This window comes from Ambystoma mexicanum, chromosome 7p, assembly GCF_040938575.1.
Source record: "Ambystoma mexicanum isolate Mex_15411 chromosome 7p, UKY_AmexF1_1, whole genome shotgun sequence".
Taxonomy (NCBI): domain Eukaryota; kingdom Metazoa; phylum Chordata; class Amphibia; order Caudata; family Ambystomatidae; genus Ambystoma; species Ambystoma mexicanum.
Genome location: NC_090939.1, coordinates 263,248,271 through 263,270,072, shown reverse-complemented (window position 1 = coordinate 263,270,072; position 21,802 = coordinate 263,248,271).

Here is a 21,802-nt window from a genome sequence, read left to right as displayed (position 1 = left end):
CAAGGGCATATTTTAAACTATTGCACCATCCATCTCAATAAAATCAAAATGTATCACCTCAAACGGGACAGAAGGAGGCCCAAAGCTACCCCTTGGAGTTACCGATTCACCCTATTGTGCTGTAGGCAAATCATGCAATTTTGGACATAATGCTGAGCAATTTTCGAAATCGTATCATTTACCCAGACTTTCTCTAACATTTTCGTAATCTGTTGAGCACACACATGTGTGGGACCGTATGCCATAGTAACCATCATAACTATGTAGGCATTAGGAAGTAACCATTTCTCTTCAACTGTGTCCACCCAACACCCGTCATCATCTAATTTCCCCAAGCGTTCAGCCCATTTCTTAGATTCTTCCACTGTGGCATCAGCTTGGATATCCCGCACAGACCCAATATCCTCGTCCATTACATAGACATCCCTAGTTTCTCTTAGAGCATACATTTCTGTGCGAAGATCTGTGGCAGTTTGTCTGGCAATCTGATCAGCGAAATCATTCCCTTTTCCTACATCGTCTGTGATCTTGCGATGCGCTGCGCATTTCATGATCGCTAACTGACTAGGGAGCGCAAGCGCCGAGAGAAATTGTACTATCAGGGGGCCATGTTGAATCTTGGTCCCATGTGAAGTTAGAAACCCTCTTTCTGACCAAAGCCTCCCAAAGTTGTGAGCCACCCCAAAGGCATACTGACTGTCAGTATATATATTCACTGTTAGCCCTTCGGAAAGCTCACAAGCTCGGGTTAATGCTACAATCTCTGCGGCCTGCGCCGAGTTATGTGTAATTCGCTTGGTCTCTACAACCGTGCTCAATGTAGTGACTGCATAAGCAGCTGTGGATGTACCATCCGGAAGTTTGAAACAGGAGCCATCACAGAATAGCTCCCCTTGCATATTATCCAAAGGCGTGTCCTTAAGATCAATTCTGCCCTTTGTTTCTTGTTCAGTAGTGTACAGGCAGTCATGTGACTCATCATCACCGCAAACAGTATTTTGCGGGAAAGGTAGGAGTTCAGCCGGATTAAGAACACAACACCTCCTAATTTGTATGTGGGGAGCAAATAAAATTAACTCATATCTCGTCAATTGTGCGGAAGTGAGGTGTTGCGTTTGGGTTTTGTTCAATAGGACATCTACAGAGTGAGGCACCATCAGGGTTAGATCATGGCCTAGGACCATTCCCTCACTCTGTTTTACAGACGCGGCAGCAGCAGCGACAGCTCGCAAACATCCTGGCAAAGCGCATGCGACAGGATCAAGGGCGGAAGAGTAGTAGCCGCACGTCCTATTCATCCCTCCATGTTCCTGCGTTAATACAGCCAAAGCACATCCATCACATTCATGCACAAACAACACAAAGGCCTTGCTATAATTTGGTGTACCCAAAACTGGTGCAGAGCATAATGCAGTCTTGAGAAGCTCAAATGATTGTTGATGTTCCGATTTCCATGGCAATGGCGAAGAAATGCCCTTCTTTGTCAAAGCCAACATCGGTTTTATCACTAGTGAAAAGTTCGGGATCCATAACCTACAGTAAGAGGCCATACCTATTAAGGCTCTGACTTCCTTCTGTGTATTTGGGACAGACATGCCAGAAATGTGTTTTATTCTTTCAGGTGTCAATCTTCTTCCCTCCTTTGACAGGAGGCAGTCTAAATAGGCGACCTCCTGGCAACAATATTGAAACTTTTTAAGCAAAGCTTTGTGACCATGCTTAGCTAGATGGTTTAGCAACAATACCGTGCCCTCTTTACAAGAGCTCTCAGAATCTGCTGCTAAAAGCAAGTCGTCAACGTACTGAAGCAGTGTACAAGTAGGGGGTAATTCAAGAGTATCAAGCTGTTCTTTCAAGGCCCTACTGTAAATGCTAGGACTCTCGGTGTAACCTTGAGGTGTACGAGTAAATGTGAACGAGCGTCCCCCTAAGGTGAACGCGAACAAATATCTACTGTCCTTGTGTATAGGAATACTGAAGAAAACATTCTTCAGGTCCACACCACTGAAGTAAGTAGCCGTAGCTGGAATCATAGTTAATATCGTCGTCACATCAGGCACAATTGGAAATTGTGGAGCGACAACTCTATTGATGGCACACAAATCAATTATAAAACGAAACGGAAAAGCATTATCTCCTTTTTTGTACACGGGTAGGATCGGACTATTGCACAAACTTCCTGTAATCTCCTCAATCACCCCACGATGCACAAAATCGGAAACAATGCTCTTCAAAGCTCGCTCACCTTCGACCGAGATCTTATACTGCGGAGTACGTGGCAGCTTAATACCATGTTTCAAGACTATTCTAACAGGCTCAATCTGTAGAACACCGACATCATTGTCGTCAGCCGCCCACAAACACTCCGGGACATTACTGAATTCTGGTGGCAAAATCTAGTCAAGAAATGTGAAACAGAAAACTGTTGTGGTGAAATCGTCAAACGCACTCCATCAGGTGAACAGTAAATTACCGCATTTAATTCCTTCAACAGATTCAACCCCAACAAATTCTCTCCACAATTCGAAGTCAAGAGAAAGGGACAATGGTCCATAAAGGGACCCAAAGAAATAGGTACCGGCGAAGAAACTGGACAAATGACTGGTGTGCCAGAAAACCCTACGGAAACATTGGTTTGCCCTGACAGTGGAATGTTTGGAACCCGAGAATGATCAATGGAGCACGTTTGTGCTCCAGTGTCTATCAAGAACTGATGTTTCCTATTTCCCACTACCATTTCAACGTAGGGACCTTTCTGACTAACGGGAATAGGTGTAGGTTCCAAACCCTGCTTCGGGCAATCCTAACGAAACAAAATATCATCAGAAGGAAGCTCCTCAGAGAGGTAAGCAGCAGAACGGTGATCGAATATGTTTCTAGTATCCACAGTCGAAGTCTGATTGTCCTGTGAAAAAGGTTGCTGAGGATCCTGTGAAAACTGACCTCTACCAGGGCCCCCCACCCCGGGGCGACCTCTGGGTCGTCTACCCATACTCCCAAGTGTGTTATTCGACCTCTGTCAAAGGACGGGGCATTGTGCACGCCAATGACCCTCTTGGCGACAATAGGCACACTGGTTAATGTTCACAGGACCCAAGGGCACATTCCCTTGTGGAACATACTGACCTCTAATCTGCGAACTACCCCCTCTGGAGCCTCTAACAATTTGTTGTAACAATACGTTAGTCTTTAAGTCTCCTTTTCTCTTTTCTACTCTATCGTTTTCATTATTGACACGGTTCTCGTAGTACTGAGCCATGTGCAGTACTTCTGATTGGGATTTCGCCTGCCAAGCGCTCTCGGAAGACATAATCTGTGACTGGATGTCAGGCAGCAATCCACGCACACATTTGTCCACAAATAACCTTTTCCCAGATTCTGTGCTTAAATCCTGTCCACTGAAGTCCGAGAATACTTGTTCAAACCGATTAAAGAACTCGGTGGCACCCTCAGATTTTCCTTGGACACAGGCGGTAAGCTTGTCCCAAATAATTCTTTTTTCAGGAATTATAGTTTTTCATTTCGCAATGATTCTGTCAGGCAAAGTGAGAATCACCTGAGGCGGTCTCTCACCAGCTGGCCTTTCCCCCGTCAAGCCTAGTTATATTAGCCCACGTATCTCCCAACCCAGGTGCATCATCTATTGTTCTAACCTGTTTCCACAAATCTACGAGCAGGAGTACAGGGAATAACAAGTCAATATCGCCTATGGTGAACACTGCGGACTGCAAGACGGACTCTATCTCTTTATAGAATCCTGTCGTATTTTTCCTAATGTCAGGAATAGATTGACTAATAGTGTTCACTTCTTGTCGCGAAAACGGGACGTGAACAAACTGTGATACATAATGTGCAGGAATGTCCACAGCAGCTATACCTGCTGCAGCATTAGCGGCAATCTCAACTTTTGGGACAAATGTCGGAGGCACCTCTCTCATAGGCAACTGAGATATAGGCAACTCCGAACGCTTACTAAGCAACAGAGCTAAGTCGAGCGCTAAGGCAGTCGAAGAAGTGTCGAGCGAAAAAGCTCTCTTATAAATACCTAGTAACTCTGTGGGACAACTAACCTTTTTCCTCACACATTCATCCTGCAGGTACTCTACCATTACCCGAATCACCTTCCACTGCATTTCTAGCGTATATTGAATATATGTGTCATATACCTCAACCGGAGTTATCGATAAATCAGAAATCCATCTAATTGCATCTCTTGTACAAATTTGTGCTTCCTCAGATGCCCATTTACGACACGGAAGAAATCGTTTCTGTATATACATACTGTCTTCTTCATCATCCTCATTCCGCAACTTCTCCATTCGAAGGGATTGTGTCCTCTGACGTATTCCTTATCTATGATATTTGTGTCTCCAGCTTGCTGGCCTCGGAATTTTTTTTTCCCAGTAGAGGGCGCTGTGCGTCGACGTCCGTCGAGTAGGTGTTCCTCAACAGCCACCGTATCGACGTCGACGTCATTATGCCTATAAATGGCCACGCGCAGCGTCCGTTGCTCAGTTCGGTTTTTCTGCACTTCGTGTGCCTCGGAATACCGTTGCTCAGTTCGTCAGTCGAAATATATTCATATTTCCTCGAGAAAACCGACTCGTACTCGATGACTTCCTCCTCCGACCCGACGACTCCTCGGTCCGGTTTCAATAAAATGACGAGACTGTGGGAAGAAAATGTCGTTGACGGATCCTCACAGGATCTGTTTGTGGTGTCTGGGAATCGAACACCAGTGTTCGGAGTGTGAGGAATGCCTATCCATGACGGTGAAAGCCTTGAAGGAGCGTAAGGGGAAGCTCGAGAGAGGTAAGTCAGTTTTAACTTCCTCGAAAGTTTCCGCGGTAGAGTCGAGACATTCGTCTCCTCACCGTCGAAAGCATTCTTGGGCTAGGTCTCGAAGTGACTCCCAACAATCGTCGAGGTATAGACACTCGAAAAAGAGACGTAGAAGATCTCCTTTGTCATCGTCTTCTAGTTCCCCTGAAAGAGTACATTGCCCCACAAAATACAGCTCTCAGGCTGAGTGGGAGGAATTCAGAAAAAAGATGCTAAGCGTCTTCGAGAATGCGGCCTCGACCCCCTCGAAGTCAGCTGAGGGTGATACCCCGGGTGAAAAGCCCAAAAAATCTAAACGCTGCGAGTCGAAGCACCCGGCGAAAGAGTCGACCCGAAAGCGCCATGAGCCATCGGGAAGTAAAGCATCTTCGACACCATCGTCGAAAGCCCCTTCGAAGCATAGATCGCAACCATCAACGCCGTCATCGAAGGGTTCTTCGACGCATCCGTCGATCGAGTCGACGCCGACATCGACGCCGATAAAAGAAAAACCCACGGCTACTCCACAGCCAACAGTTACACCAAGAGCCTCCGACACGACGTCGAGAATGTCGTCGACATCCTCGAGCAGGATTCCGATCCTCTCGAGTTCTTCGAGGCCTCTTCCAGTTTTCTCAACGCCTTTGTCGGCGCTTTCGAGAATTTTTACATCTGCGTCAACGACATCGACCTTTTCAAGGCCACTGATGATGGCTCCCTCTGCTTTAGAGATGGGTTTTATACCATTTCACGGGCCAGAGCCCCTTAACTTCAATTTATGAAGAAAGGGAAGATTCTGATCAAGAAAGGCCTTTTGGTCTGCAGAGGACCACATCACCTGAACCAGAGACTTTTGCCTCTGAGGAAAGAAGGTTGAAAGACCTTCAGGATGTATTACAGGAAGCAAGTGGCCTAGACACTTCCCCAGAAGTGGAATTTGTCAAACCAGACCCTGGGGAACATGCTGAAACCCCTTATAGAACCCTAATGTCAAGAATTATGGAGTTCAAGGGTTGGTCTGCGCCTTCACCTGTTTTTCAACAGGATGACCTCACAGATATTCTGGATAAAGGTCCACAGGAGGATCCTGTGATTCCCTTTCATTCTGCTTTACAAATAAAGATTTTAACTAACTGGGAAACTCCTGAAGTTGTCCCTGCGGTTAACAAGAAGTTGTCAGCGAAATATAGGGTATCTGCTGCTGACCCTGAATGCCTACCTAAGCACCCTACTCCAGAGAGTCTGGTGGTCCAGGCTGCAACTTCATCAGGCAGTACATCTGCATACCCCACTGCTCCACAGGATAGGGATGATAAAAAATATGATGCCATAGCTAAGAAAGTCTTATCGGCCTGTAGCATGGCTTTAAAATCTATTAATTCGACTTGAACGCTCGCTAGGTTCAGCCACACTCTTTGGGAGTGTGCTTCATCAGCGGCTGACTGCCTCCAGGAAGGAGAAGAAAGGGACGCATTTTTAAATATCATCAGAGATGGTAAAGATGCAATGTGTGAGTCCCTTCAAACTGGCATTGATTCTGCTGACAGTATCAGCAGGGCCATGGCGGCAAGTACCACAATCCGCAAGCATGCGTGGTTGAGAAAGTCCGGCTTTGCTTCTGACGTACAGGCCAGACTTTTAAATATGCCCTTTGACGGCTCTTCCCTGTATGGTAAAAAGGCGGATGACAGTTTGGAAAAACTGCAAACATCTAAAGCAGCAGCCAAGTCACTAGGAGCTGCAATCCGCCAAACTAATTTTCGTCCCTCAGGATCCTCTTGGAGAGGAAGGTCCTTTCGCTATGATTCCTCATATGGAAGAGGCAGAGGACGGCCGGCTCAAAGAGGCCAAGGAAAATGTACCCGTGGTGGACGGGGTAAAGGAAAGAAAGCCGCATAAGCAGGAGCAGGAGCCGCTTTACCTTCGGGACTGCATCAGCCGCTCCCAAACCACTCTGAGGTCTCCCATCACAAGACACCTGTAGGGGGAAGGTTAACTCACCATCTGACGGAATGGCAGGCTATTACGTCAGATGCTTGGGCATTGGAGACAGTTGCTCAAGGTTACTGCCTGCCTTTTCTATGCATCCCTCAGAGCCATCCACCGGGGAACAGCTCTCTGAAAGTGCCGGATCCGCTCCTCTTGCAGGAAATTGTAGACCTGCTAGAGAAAGGTGCCATAGAACCGGTACCTGTAGCGGACAGGAACAAGGGCTGGTACTCCCCCTACTTTCTCATACCAAAGAAAGACGGAGGACTGAGACCCATCCTGGACTTACGAGAATTGAACAAGTTCCTCATGAAGGACAAGTTCAAGATGGTAACTCTCTCTCAGATCCTTCAGGCCCTCCAGCTTCAGGACTGGTTGGTATCTCTGGACCTTCAGGATGCTTATTTCCATGTGCCAATCCATCCCAAGCACAGGAAGTACCTGAGGTTCGCAATTGGCAACTCTCATTATCAATTTCGAGTTCTGCCATTTGGGCTGACCTCCGCCCGAGGGTCTTCACCAAGCTAATGTCGGTTGTGGCTGCAAGTCTAAGGAGGGAAGGAATTCACGTCTACCCCTACCTGGACGATTGGTTGATCAGAGCAGTTTCTTCGGAACAAGCTCGGATCCAACTAGATTATGTCTGCCACTTCCTTCACAAGCTGGGCTTCTCCCTCAATTTAAAGAAGTCACAGATGATACCATCACAGAGACTCCAGTTCATTGGAGCAGTCCTGGACACGTCCCTGGGAAAAGCCTCGCCACCAGAGGTGAGGGCTCAAGATATTCTGCAGATGGTCACCAGGTTTTAAAATGCCCAACGTCTCCCAGCCTACGACTTTTTGAGGTTGGTAGGCCTCATGGCATCCTGCATATCCCTTGTGCCAGAGGCTTGCCTGAGAATGAGATCCCTTCAGTGTGCACTGAGGACTCAGTGGTCACAAATCTCCGGGAGGATGACAGATCTCCTCCGGATTCCGGACAAGGCAGCCCACGACCTTCAATTGTGGGCCTCTCCAGAGAACATCTTGAAAGGAGAACTGTTTTGGCAACCATGGCTGGAGATAACAGTAGTCACAGACGCCTCACTCACGGGGTGGGGAGCCCATGCCAACGACTTGACCATCAGCGGTCGTTGGTCTTCATCGGAGTCCAGACTACACATCAACCTGTTGGAGCTGAGAGCCATCAGGCTGGCACTGAAGGCTTTTCTGCTGTCTGTACGGAGGAGAAACGTCCTGATAATGATGGACAATACAGTGGCCATGCACTACCTCAACAAAAGAGGAGGCGTAGGGTCACTGCCACTGTGCAGAGAGGCGATGCAGCTCTGGTTTTGGGCAATTCAGGAAGGAATCTCTCTATCGGCAATTCACCTAGCCGTAGAGAAGAACTTGACAGCGGACGCTCTGAGCAGGCAGAACACAGTCTCCCACGAGTGAGAGATAGCTCGGGAAGTCCTTCAAGAGATCTTCGCCCTTTGGGGAACCCCTCAAGTGGATCTGTTCGCCACCAGTATCAACAGGAAGTGCGACAGATTTAGCTCAAGGGAATTTCCCCCGAGAGGAGCTCTAGGAGACGCGTTCCCACTTCTGTACGCGTTTCCTGTGGCCCCTGTCATTCCTCAAATGATCAGGAGGTTGAGAAGGTTTCGGAAGACCATGATCCTAATTGCCCCGGATTGGGCCAGGAGAGCGTAGTACCCAGACCTTCTGGACATGTCCATCCATCCTCCAATTCGTCTACCGTACAGAGAGGATCTTCTCTCGCAGCAGGGAGGTCAGGTTCTCCATCCAGCCATCAAGACCCTCAACCTTCATGCTTGGTATCTGAAAGGTTGAGGTACAAGGATTGGGACCTTCCAGATGACGTCATGGAGGTGTTGCTTTCGGCCAGAAGGCCAGCAACTAAAACTCTATACCGCTGCCGTTGGAATAAATTTTGCAGCTGGTGCAGAGAAAAGAATATCGAACCCTTTTCATGTGGTACACCTGCGGTGTTATCCTTCTTACTTTATTTGGCAAATTCAGGCCTTCAAGTTGGCACTATTAAGTGTTATCTCGCAGCGCTATCGATCTTTAAGCGCACTGCAGAGGAGCCATCGTATTTCAAAATTCCATTGGTAATACAATACATGAAAGGTCTAACTAATGTTTACCCTCCAAGACCATTTCAAGTTCCCTTATGGGACTTAAATCTAGTTTTAAACTTCCTAAAGGGTGCTCCATTTGAACCACTCCACTCTTGTTCATTGAAGTTTCTCACCCTCAAAACTGTTTTATTGGTAGCATTAACATCTGCTAGAAGGGTTAGCGAGATACAAGCCCTATCTTGTAAACCTCCTCACACAATGTTTCACAAGGGCAAACTCGTTCTACAGGTGAAGCCTAACTTCCTCCCAAAGGTAGTTTCTGAATTTCACATTACTCAGAAGATTACTTTACCTTCATTCTATCCTCCTCCCCATCCGGCGAAAGAGGAAGAGAGACTACACAGGCTGGACCCTAAGCGAGCCTTGAGTTTTTATATCAGTAGACTTGCTAAAATTAGACAAGCAGACCAACTCTTTGTAGGTTACGTAGGACATAAGTTGGGATTACCAATAACCAAACAAACCATCTCTAGATGGATTATTTTAGCCATTCTGGAATGCTACAAACTGGCAGGGAAAGAGCCCCCTCAAAATCTAAGGGCTCATTCGACCAGGGGTATTGCAGCCTCCTCAGCTCTTCAAAGAGGGGTACCAATTAGAGACATATGTGCGGCTGCCACATGGTCGTCCGCACATACCTTTACCAAATTTTTATAGCCTGGATTCCTCCTCTAGACTAGATTTGGCAAAGCTGTGTTACACTCTGTTCATTCTTAAAGAGTAATATGGCATCTCTTACTCCCGCCTCCAATCACATACCACTGCTATGGGAGTCTATCATAGATAAGGAATATGTCGGAGGACACAATCCCTTCGAAGAACAAGTTACTCCTTACCTGGTAACGTTCTTTCGATAGGATGTTCCTCCGACGTATTCCTTATGCCCCTCCCATCCATCCCCGCAGTAACATTTCCCTTGTGGTTGCAGCTTACGCTCCTTCAAGGGTAGTAACCATTCATGCAATAACTACCTTACTCTACAAAACGGAACTGAGTAACGGACGCTGCGCGACGTCGACGTCGATACGGTGGCTGTCGAGGAACACCTACTCGACGGACGTCGACGCACAGCGCCCTCTACTGGGAAAAATGTTTTCTGAGGCCAGCAAGTTGGAGATACAAATATCATAGATAAGGAATACGTCAGAGGAACATCCCATCGAAAGAACGTTACCAGGTAAGGAGTAACTTGTTCAATCTCTCCTACACTCAAACAACCTCTCAACCTGCTCATGTACTTTCTCCACAGTATCTCTGGATAGTGCTAAAGTATTCAGATCCCTCAGCACTTGTGGGAGATCCACATTATTTAATTTACCCCACCTTACACACAAATGAATCCGTAAACCTTCAATAAAAACATTTTTCTCAGGAAAATTATCCATATTAGACAGTGTGGAAAAAACATTAGCTCGGTCATCTCTCTCCATACAATGCTTAGCCCATGCAAGCAAATCACGTTTTTTATCTGTAGGGACAGTGTTACGAGTAACAACCTTCGACCCTGCACCCCGATCAACTATAGTCAGTACAGAACCACTCGAAAGTGGAGGTGCAGGCAGATTCAATGGAGGTGTTATTACTGGTGCAATGGGAAGACGTAGTAGAGCAGGCAGAGGAACGACAGCCGGAACAATAGGAACAACAGGTTGAGCAGGGAGAGCAGGAATAACAGCAGGAAGAGGTAAATCAACAGGAAGAAGATCATACGGAGGTGGTGCAGAGGCACCAGGCCTTCGCTCATTTAACAATTTGTCGAGAAACTCGTCAGAAACATGAAGGTCTTTATAAGGATAGATTTTCTGAATACCGAGTGAGAAAGCCCTATCCATATTCTTAACTGACTCAGACTGTTTGTCCTGATCATACAACAACGCCTTTTCAGCGTTTGTTTTATGACGGCGTGCATGTTTTTCCCTAGTCTTAAGCTGCTGCAACGCTTCTTTTTTCCAATTCTGCAGAACATCAAATGCTGCGGGTCTGGCATTTTCTTTAACAAGACCGACTCTAAGTATTCAATACGAGGGATCTCAAAACTACCATTGATTGGCCACTGAAGTTCGGAGGCATGTCTGGTTTGTCTGTGCCAAATATCATTAAATACTACACTTCCAATGCCATGTTTACAATACATAGTAAACGCCGGCGACCCCGCCTATGGTGCCGGGCGGCTAAATTCCAAAGATTGTCGATCGCTGTGGAAAAATGCCCTAAAGCAGCTAGACAATTTCCCAGGCATTTCTCAAAAACTTGGTGTTACCTGGTCAATAATTGTGTCTGCAGATACAATGCACCGAATTCAAATTGTCAGGGTTAAATTAAGAGTCGGGTCACGACTCACATGACCAAACCTAAGGAGGACCGTACGGTTTATCAAAAAACTTACCTAACAAATTTTACCTTGTGTTTAGTGATTTCAGCAAATCTGCCCGCCTCAAAAGTGGACCCTCGTCAAGATGCCATCTCAGACCGCATGGCTGTCGTCCAGGGTATCGGATCGTGCAGCGCTGTATAGGTGTTGCGTCTCGTTCAGTCAGGCCCGTAGTATCACACCGTCCAATTCCGGTCCGATAGTGTGCGTCAACCTTCAATGTTCCGGCATCAATCTTGAGGGTCCCTATTCGGGCGCCAACTGTGAAAAGAGGAAAATAATATGAGGCCGGGGAACCCAAAGGAAACACACCAAACACCGGTTACAAAGGAACATACAAAGTACTTTATTTTAAGGTCAAGCAATAACAAAGTCAAATGACAGGTCAGATAGCTATCAGCCCTCAGGGCAACACAACGAACTTCAACGGGGTTCGATGTATTCAGTGAGACACTGTACATTGGGACATTCAGGCTTTTATATATTTCTCCAGCCTGTTGTCCAACCCCTTCATGGGTTAACCATTCCATGAATGTGTAACAGGTCTAGGGTCTCTGCCAGGTCAACTCTAATTTATTCATTTGTATGTGCATAGATCAGTTCCGTTGATATAGGTAATCCATTTACATGCAGGTCAACAGAAGGACAAGGTCTCAGTTCACGACCCTAACAAGTGGCCTGCAGGCAAGTTATAAATTAGCTGTACGGAGGTCATGCCGACCAGATTCTGTTCGAAATGGCATCGTCCACCATTTTGATGTTCAGTGTGACTCTTAAACAGCAAGAGAACCTAAAATGGCGGTTTGATTCAAGATGGCGACTTACATCAATTTCTAAGGTCAAGACCTTGCCGTAGAGAGTTATTCGCGTACAGTTTTATGCGACTTGTCGTAGGCCAATATACATACAATCGTCTACACTAGGAGGAATAATTTAATATCCAGTTTAACAGTACAGTTAAAATTACGTAAAATGGAATCAAAACTTATTTGTTTTATAAGATCTACGGAATTTGGCCTAAACACAGATCATGAAATGTATGTATTTCTGTAATCCATTTGGTATCTATCATCACTTTTATGGATGCAGGTAAAAATGTGTAAATTCAATATGTTTTGCCATATTATATTCTATAAAGGGTTACTTCCAGTGTGCAGGAAGCATCGGCTATTCAATTCTATCTTTTACAGTAATTATCCTATTTGAAGTATTTGTTGTGCTGACATCCTACTTATGGGGACTTGGATTTAGTAATGGCATCAATGGTAATCCCCTCCTACCAAGTTAGTGTCAAGGGTTGTAATTATTACCATATAATGAATCACCATGTTCTTCACTTTTATATTGCCATATAGAGTTAACACGTAATGTTTTGCAGGTGAATGGTTCTGTTTGTTTACATTTATGACGCCACACGTATGGTACGTGTGACGTCAACACGTTTGTAACTCAGTTCACATTCAACTCTTTATTTGCCCATATCCTTTTACAATAGGGAGATATATGAGGATTAACATAATTAATGAAAATACAGTGTTTAAATCTCATTTTTTCATAGACATTAGATTCCTTTTCTCTTTTGAGTGAAATATGCGATTTCTCGCGGGTTGATGATGTTTTTTCTTTATACTATGATGTCACACGTACGTCATGTGTGACGTCAACACGTTTCAACGAGGTTTACTCTCATTTCCTTTTAACATCGCACGCAACTATGCAGGGATTGCACAAGTGCCATACCGCTGCACGTACGTGTTGCTAGGGATCTAACCCTTTGATTCATCTGATCTTTCGGTAAGGACCAACGGATTAATCTGTAATTGTACACATCCCGTAGCACACTGTACTTCTCTGGGGCCAACCATTTTTCTAGTCCTTTGCATTTTAATCACTTTATTTCCCAATTACTCTTTCAAGTCTAATGGTTGAGTCTTTATGGATATAATTAGAATATATTCTGTATTACTTTTGACATCAAGTGAGAATTGTCTGTGACACCTACTATGGAACACAAATAAGAGCAACATATGCTTAGGGGGGCCTTAGTAAGACATGGCCATCTGCCACCCTTCTTTTGCCTACTATACCCTTCTCTTCAAGGAACGTCATAAATTATGACTGGGGATTTCATGGCAATTTGAAGATAAATCGACTGCATATATATAACGGCAAATCTCAATACCATTCTAGCAAGACGGTATTCGTAAATTTTTGGAACAGGAGAACCTTAATGGGACGGATTGATCCCTGAGGTATGTGTTGTTTACAGACCTTGCCATAAACAAACAATTTTTTCGTGGTCCTGACACCAATTTGTATTGTCAGCCGCACAACATGCTCAATGAATGCTTTATATCTTATTTCCAGATAGGAGATAAAACGGAATGGACGTAAGACCCTTCCTCTTGTAATCATATTATTAACATTCTCCGTTTTAGGGCACCTGGTGATATTTAACCTTAGTACTAGCATCCACCAGATCAATAATGTCATGGATAACACAGGTCCCAGGGGGTGAATATGTATTTCAATATGATATTGCATGTATTATCAACACATTCTAATTATCCACCCCTGGTGACCACAATAAACACACAACTGGTTAGCACCATCATTCATGATCTACCTTTTGGGAAATGGTTCTTTGCCTCTGCGCACGAGAACTCCATCGAGCTGCTTGCCAACAATCATCAAATAATGCCATGCTATTATTAGAAAATTAGACAATGAACAATGTTGATGTTTTGTACTATTTATTTACATTTTATTGTTTATCTTTTCTTTCTAATTATTGACCATGACGTTTGTTTTCCCACAACCCGAACATCCTGTGTGGTATGTGACAATTTTTCTCTTTCTTCTTTTTTCATTCTATGTGGGGATTTCATATCATTTTATTTGTTTGTTTATATTTTTGATATCCTACAACCAATGTGTCTTTGCCTTTCATAAATTGGGTATCTTGTAAATGTGCAGCCTTGAGAACGACCAAGCTGGTCGAAAAACGTGTCGGCTGTTTGCCCAGAGACTTTGGAAATAAATATCATTTACCTAACCACAACGGATTTGAACATTGATAGGCTTTTTCTGACTTTCAAATTGCAACAGAAATTTACCATTGGTCTTACACTATGATATTTTCTTTTTTCTGAAAATCTGTCTAATTTAAAGCAGTACCAAGCGCAATTATTGTCTCAAAACACATATATTTATTATTTTACTCATTACGAACCCTAGTGGGTGGTTCCCAGATTTTGGGATTTTCGCAGCTGGTATTAGACAAATTTAAATCTTAACAAAGGTATGGTGAATATCGCACAGTAACTTGGTATCCAACCCGCTAAACCTCTTGACATTGAAGGCTGCCTTCGTGGCCGAGAATATGTGGAAACAAACAAAGACGTTTATCCTCACATGCGCAGAAATCTCACGCAGGCACCATGAGCACACTCTTGTGCACAATTCTCCTAATGCAAAAACAGAAATAAACTCAAAAACACATACACCACACGAGCACATCAGAAATCTATAATGTATACAACTGCTGGTCTCTGCTATGGCTCTCTTTGCCCCTCTTTCTGCCTCTCTCTCTCTCTCTCTCTCTCACACACACACACACACACTTGCATGCCAACGCACTCAAACATTTCTTACCTCCCCATACCAATTTGGCTAACAACAAACTGCCATCCTCCACCCATTGGTGTAGTTCCGCTGCTGGGCTGATTCTGAGAACTATTGCATATGAGACAACCTAGAGCTGAAGGCAACAGCCACTCATCCTCTACAGGGTTGTCATCAGCAGTACACTGTGGTTGGTTCCTATAGCCTTCCTTACTTTTCCCCTTTGCATGGCATTAAAGGAAGGTGGTGGGTAACACCCCAAGCTCAGGATCAATTATCCACTTGAGGCCCCATTCCGGGGACATGGGCATTGCCCGTGTTGCCTGGCTGTTTCGGACCATGATGGCCTGGATGGACATGGTGCTGAGCATCTGCAAAAAAAGTCAGCTGATAACAGTGAGATGCCTATACACTGTGTCAGCTCAGTCCTTGCGGTTAAGTTGCCATGGAAACATGGCTGTCTTTGCCCCAAAGAACAACAAACGCCAAAGATAGAGTGACAAGACTCATCTTTATCTGGGTTGCTTGTCCCTGGGAGCAGGACACTGCACAAAGAATTGTCCACTAAGGTGCATTCTTCCAGAAACACTGAATGTACAACAAAGGAGGCGGGTTGTCCCAAACCACCCAATGCCACTCAGCCAGCAGTTGCCACGCATTTGCTATCTAGGCATACTTATATCAGAATTTTCTCTGAGTGACAAAGGGTACATCTTCTGCAGCCCTATTTTAGCCACTGACCAGGTGTTCCAGATGTTGAGTTCTTCTACTTTGCACAGATGCGCACAGGGGGTGTTAGGGAGCATTCCAAACGAGCCTGTGAGCAAAGTCTGTTCCCAAAGAAAGCATTTGGTGGGGTGGTAGGCCAAGCTGTAGCTCTGTACCTCAGATCAAAAGAAAATGAAAAAAGTATGGCCACTACATGTAGGTGTTTTCTCCCTCTATACTCGCCTTCTAACTTCCACCCGCTTTTCTAATGTTCAAATAGAGCGAAAGGACCCAAAACACTAATGAAAAAAGGTGACACAAAAGGCGTAATGAACTACAAGTACCAACGAAACCTCTGAACCCTGATGTCCAACCTGAGACATCTCTCACTTGCTCTCCCTCCACCTGCCCATGCATAATCTATTACTACTAGATATCCCCTTTCCTCGCCCCATCTTGTACTCTCCTCTTGTTGGCAAATGCCAAAGTCCATCCCTAACTTGCAACCAATAGTATGATCCATTACCCCAAAGTACATGGCGTTGTCTGTGAAATGTCCGAAAACAAATACAAAGTGTGTCCAATGCTGAGGGCAGGTTCTACAGCTAGGCGGATTTCATGGAAACCCATTATTCTTACGCCTGCATGAAAACTTCATGCAGGCCTTAAACAAGGAGGCGTTTAGAGGAAGAGGGGGAATGAATGGAGGAAATGCTACATCTGTTATGTGCCTCCACTCCTTTAACTGTATTGAAAAACCCCTGGAGTGTAAAATTAAGGCATAAACAGCTTACTGCTTGCTTTTACACCTTACGTTTGCACGACAACCCTTGTAAAATGTCTTCTTTTTCTTAAATGTGGCATTGCTCTACGGATGCATTTTAATCCATGTAGTTTACTGAATAACGTAGCTTACACATGTGCATTATGTTGTGCTCTGTCTGCCTTGTAGAGTTGAGAATACTTGTTTTGCCCAACACCTTTCTATAAACATTTCTTTTACGTAGATTAACCAGTTTGTTCTTTTTAAAATCACTTTTATTACCGACTACTAGTTCAGCACTTGAACAACAGCTATGTAGAAATCAAAGTACATTGGTTTACAACCAACTAGTGGTATGGTAATAGAAGTATTGTTCTATTGAATTGGAAACTGGGGAACCAGAACAAAATTAGAGTCAAATCCCGGCTTTCTCAATTCACCAAATTTTATCCTGATGAAAAAAGTTTACGTCCAATCTGCTGCTAAAATCGTGAGCACCTACAGGTGATTTTATTAAGCGTGAAATATACAAACAGTCATACCCATGCGTATCTTAATAGAAAACAGTGTTGCTCCCTTTATGCTGAAATATAGAGTGCACAAGGTTGAATTGCCCTGAGCAATAGTGTACCCACAAATAAGTCGACTATAGGATGAACAACATCTCTTGGTGGTATGGGGAGGTTCCCTGTGTCATGAGTCTGAAAAAAAAGAGACAGCAAACATAACTGAACTATATGTTGTATCATATGCTTAGATTAAGATTAAACAAGGGAGGAAATACATTGCCACGATTTCTACCCAAATCAAAATATATATTGCTTTGAGGTATTGGGAGGGTTGGTAGTGAGTTTATGTTCTCTAACAACTCATTTTGTGTGTCAACCTGTTATAGGTGGATATCTAGAATCCCATTGTATCAAAAATGTGTGATCATGGGCAATTCACCATATACAAATTGAATAGTGGGTTGGAGCAGCTACACCATGGATTGAGGCAGACCAACCATGGCCAATTGTGCTTGTCCAACAGGCCAGAAATTGCCAGGCCTCCCCTGCCGACTTTCATGGACATCACCAGAATTGGCAGAGTTCCAGGTGCTGAAAGACAACCTAAGGAAACCCCTATATGTGTGTAAGTGCAATGTATGTACTGGGTTTTCTATAGTAGGGACAGGGCTGTGAAGCAGTGGAAGACTATATAACAAGTGGGTAAAATAATAGGGTACAATAATATGTATACAGTTATGATAGTCTATTAAAGTTACTCTTGGAAGGTCATAAGGAGAGGAGCTACAGAGCATTACAGGCTAGGGAAACAGGGTACAAATGGAAAGTAACACCAATTTGTTGGTGAATCCAAAGCTATGCGAAGCATTACTCCTCTGAGTTGACCAGTCTAGCCTTCCAAACTATACTGCTGAGTATCCTGATCAGACTCAGCAAGTCTTTCCTTTTCCTTCTTCTGCCATCACAGAAGGCAAGTCTGTTTCCTTTTACTCTCCCACCTCTGAAGATCCCAAACCGGCAAGTCATGAAGCAACTCCTCACTCATTTTCACACTTTTTTTCTATGCTAATGTGAATAAATGACTACTGATTTGCTGGAATACAGCAATGTATAGTGGCTGAAGTGCCTACTCGGCCCCCACTACTGCTAAACCAGCCACGATCCCAATCATAAAGGTGAAACTGGCAGAGCATGACAGGTATACCTCCTATGCCTCTTTTGGTACCGTGGGCTAAGGGCAGGCAATACTCTTCAGGAAGGCTGTGAGCTGGCACAGGAGCACTACACACAACAATGATACAGTGGTACCAAAATAACAGAATTACCAGCCAGAGGTTCTATAAAAATAATATATTTAATTAAATTATTTGAAATGCACCCAACTAATAACAACACAACTGGTAGAGGAAAACACAGATAAGTAGAGCTTTAAAGTAAAGGGCAGTTTGCATTGGAAGACAAGGGCACTCAGGCAGAGATTTCAACAGCAAAATGGCAGGTTCATTACTATGGGATGGATTATGAGAATGCCAGTGTGGAATTAACTTGCCAGTATATCCATTTACCGGCACATTTCGGCACCGCCATACTCCAAATTTGCTGGGGGGGTGATAATTAACTCCAGCAAATAACTGGAGTTAATTCCACCACCCCACCAGCAGAAATTGCCTTTATTACCAGCACCGCTATAACCGGTGGCGGTAATACCAGCAACTCCTGACTCCATGGAATGGGGAGTAACTACCCTTACTGGCCCTCGTAATCTGACGGTAATTCTGTCAGATCAAGCGCCCGTAATGGTAATTTTGTTTGGTTACTGGCGGGATACCACCAAACATGTAATGAGGCTCATGTCTTTCAAAAGGTAGAGAAGGGTGCTTAAAAGTCACTTGAGACTTGGGAGACACAGCCTGTTCAAATACCATATGTTCATGTCTCTGGGACTCAAGAGGGTTGAGCCAGACTTTTCAACCTCGAACCAGGAGTCTGGGAGCTTTCGGCACCAAGCCGGGGCCGTCTCGGGGAACATCAGAAATCGGTTCCAAAGATACAGTGGAGTTCGGCAGATGCAAAGGCTTGCGGATCAAAGAATTTGGGGATCTCAGACGATGTATAGTCAGCAGCCTAACGTGCAGAGAAGTGAAGACTGGCCTTTGGTGGTGATCGGGCTCAGCTGGCTCAAACAGGGCTTCCACGTACTGCAGCATCAATGGCTTGAACTTCAAAGAAGCTGGTTACCAGGCAGTGTTGAGTTGGGGATGCTTCAAAATGAGTTAGGCCTAAGATGTGGATATGGATGAGTTTCGGCATCAGCATTGAGCGAAACTCACAGATAAAGAGGCAGGTGAGCGACAAGGTCAAAGATTACTCTGGTGATTCCCTTGCAGCAGCTTGGAAGGTGTCAGAGGTGAGAGAGGACATTGGAATAGACTGCATCACCAACAGAATTCTAGGTAAATCCTTCTTGTCTTGAAGTTCTAAGATAAATCAACAAAGGGAAAGAGGGGTTCCCCCTTTAAATGATATAGTGGATTGATCCAAAGCAAGCCTTTTGTCGGAGGTCTTATACAGACTGCTGTAGCATGTCTCAATTGCTTTCTAATGTAATACCCAGAGGGCGTTGTCTTCAGGAAGTGTAGAGGGGGCCGGAAGTTTAGGTAACACTAGCCGAATCCAAGATGGTGGAATCACTCTGTGGGCTAAATCTCTCCCTTGGGCTACTCTAAGTCCACTCCTTTCCTCTGTCTGCCTTCTTCAAAAGGCTACAGTAATCAGCACCCTGGTGTGAGAGGGAGATAGTCATGTCAGGTTGGTCTTTATTAAACGGGTTCTCAGTTGTCTTCCCAGAGAGAGCTCCTGTCTCCTGGATTAAGGTGTCGACCTTCCTCAAGGGAATCAAAGAGAGAAACCTCCTGGGCAGGGTCCAACATGGTTTTCATGGGTACACCCAGGTCAGACAGCTAATACACACCAGCCCTTATAAAGCGGACACTAATATGACATCCAAGTGCTTGTGGCTTTATTGCAGTGTTATCTCAGTAGCCACCTTGTCATAACCAGACATGGCTTACACTTAAGTATTAATGTGCCAAAAGGCTGCTGGGGTACACAATGATACACATTTGAAGCAAAGGTGCAAACAATTAAAAAGCCACTTCTGTCGGAATGTTGTGTGGGGTGAGACCCCTAATTACCTCAACCCAAGCGGGTCCACCACCTGTGGAACGAGTGCATGTTTTGTATGTAAATTAAGTTTATTGTTCAATCGTCCGTGGAGCAGTTAGATGGTGTTCCAAACTAACCCATGTGCCAACGAACCACATCAGTTGTTACATTTTATAAACTTTTGCACAGTTAAAATACTCACAGATACTTTATTACAATCCACCCCTCACATGTGATTGAACAAAACCTTTTAAAAGAAATCCCATCGTTCGCCGATTCCTATATTCTCACTGGCAGCTGTTATCTTAACTACCATCTTCAGCTCACGTGTAGAACACACCTCCTTTTAGGATTTGTCCATGATTGGTCCTTTTAACCCTATTCTTAATTGCACATGGTTTGCGTAAATACTTCAAGGGATATGTAGAAGGCCGAGTAAGCAAGTTCTCATTGAATTAGCAAAAACTATCTCATCCCTATGTTCACTGGCCTCCATTGGAACATTCTGATCTAAATAACTGCCATTTCATCGTGCACAGCACATCTGAAAATACAAATAAAACTCCTGGGCTCCAATCACTTTAGTCTCGAGCATTGATTCAACCCATAGTTTATTGCTGGTCAGATCAAATAGCAAATACCTCTGTCAAGCTTCCATGCATTCAAAAGATTATGGGCTTCATTACACGGAAGGCGGTGATCCATGCCGCTATTAGCGCCATGGCTCATGCCGGTAAAATACCGGCACCGCCTTGGCGGAAAGGGGATTTACCGCCCCATTCCAAGGTTGGTGGGGCGATAAATCCCCCTTCCGCCATTGCCCTTCCCCATTCCCATTTCTGCCCCATAGGGCTCTATGGGAATGGGGAAGGCGCTAATTACGGCACCGCAATTTTGCGGTGCTGTAATTAGCTCCGAGGTCCCTTAGCGGGTTGGTTTTCAACGCCTGCAAAAAGCAGGCGTTAAAGCACCAACCCGCTAAGGGACCTCGTAGTAAGGCGGTAATGGTTAACGGTCACCGTTACCATTAACGGTGGCCGTTAACCATTACCGCCTTCCGTGTAATGAGGCCCTATGTCTGCCTACTGCGATACTTATCAGACCATTAAATCCATGGCCGGCTCCTTTAATTGAGCTGGCCACAGCTAAGGTCGAAGTTACTTATTTACCTCCCCGGTCCTGAAACTCCACAAAACAGGTTCTGAAAGTAATTTTAAAAGTCACCTTGCAAGAACCCTGACTGCCGTGTTTAATCCGTTTGGAAAAAGAAACCCACTACATTTAGATTTATGAATTCCCAGTGTATGTGTACCAGTGTGCATGCAATGCATGTTAAACAACTGCCTATTTCTATTCACATTGGGTTCTCTATAATCAATCCTATTCATTGCATGTGCATTATGGAAAATTCCTTGTTGCCAAATTTCTACACACTTCATAGAGCACTGTGTTTTAATCGTGTTTTTACATTTCATTTAAAGGTTTTGGCATTTCATCTCTTTTACGCATGTTCAGATCTAATATGTATCAATTTAAACACAAAGTAACACTTGAATACTAAAGTAACATATCTCAGCAACAATTAACTACACTGGATACAAATGAAACTGCAACAGCGCGCTCATGCTCATTGGGATCTTTCCTGACCATCCCAACATAAGCAAACACTAATATGATATCCAAATGCTTGTGGCTTTATT